The sequence below is a fragment of the Elephantulus edwardii genome, unplaced genomic scaffold (assembly GCF_000299155.1).
Source record: "Elephantulus edwardii isolate Elephantulus edwardi_28Jun2011 unplaced genomic scaffold, EleEdw1.0 scaffold00170, whole genome shotgun sequence".
Taxonomy (NCBI): Eukaryota; Metazoa; Chordata; class Mammalia; order Macroscelidea; family Macroscelididae; genus Elephantulus; species Elephantulus edwardii.
This window is the reverse complement of record NW_006399920.1, coordinates 3259450-3260180: the sequence shown is the minus strand read 5'-3', so window position 1 is coordinate 3260180 and position 731 is coordinate 3259450.

Here is a 731-nt window from a genome sequence, read left to right as displayed (position 1 = left end):
GCCTCTTGGTCCAAGTATAGGTTTCGTATTAGCACAATTAAGTGTTCTGGGATTCCCATTCTTCTCAGAGTCAGCCACAGTTTGTTATGATCCACACAGCCAAATGCCTTTGCATAATCAATGAAACACAGATATAGGCACCACATTTATGTCTATTTAAACATTATTCATAATCACAAGAAGATGAAAAAAAGCTACATGCCTCTCAGTGAATGAAAGTTTAAGGAAACTGTGATACACATATATAATGGCATACTACACAACTGTAAAGGGAACTCTGGGGTCTTAGTGGTAAGAAGCAGCACCAGACTCCCAAAAGTACTCAGTTCTAATCTACCATTTGCTCTGGGGGAGAAAGATGGACAATCTCCTCCTATGTGATTTACTACCTCTGAAAACTCACTGACTGGTCAGCTATGGATTGGTTCTAACTCCATGGTATATAACAACACAACTATAAATAATAATGATGCTTCTTATGCATAAGTAGGACAATAAATAAGGAAGTTCAAAGAAGAATTAATTGATGCCTTTGCAGTATGGTGTTGCACAAGACTACTGAGTATTTGTGGTACCGCAAAAGGACAAATCTATCTTGGAGGAAGTTTAACCAGAGTGTTACTTTGTCAGGAGGGGTCAGTCCTTGCACTAGGGCTTCATTCCAGGAAACGATAAGCAAAAGAGAGAGAGGAAGACTCTCAATGCGATGGATTGACACAGTGACTAGACCA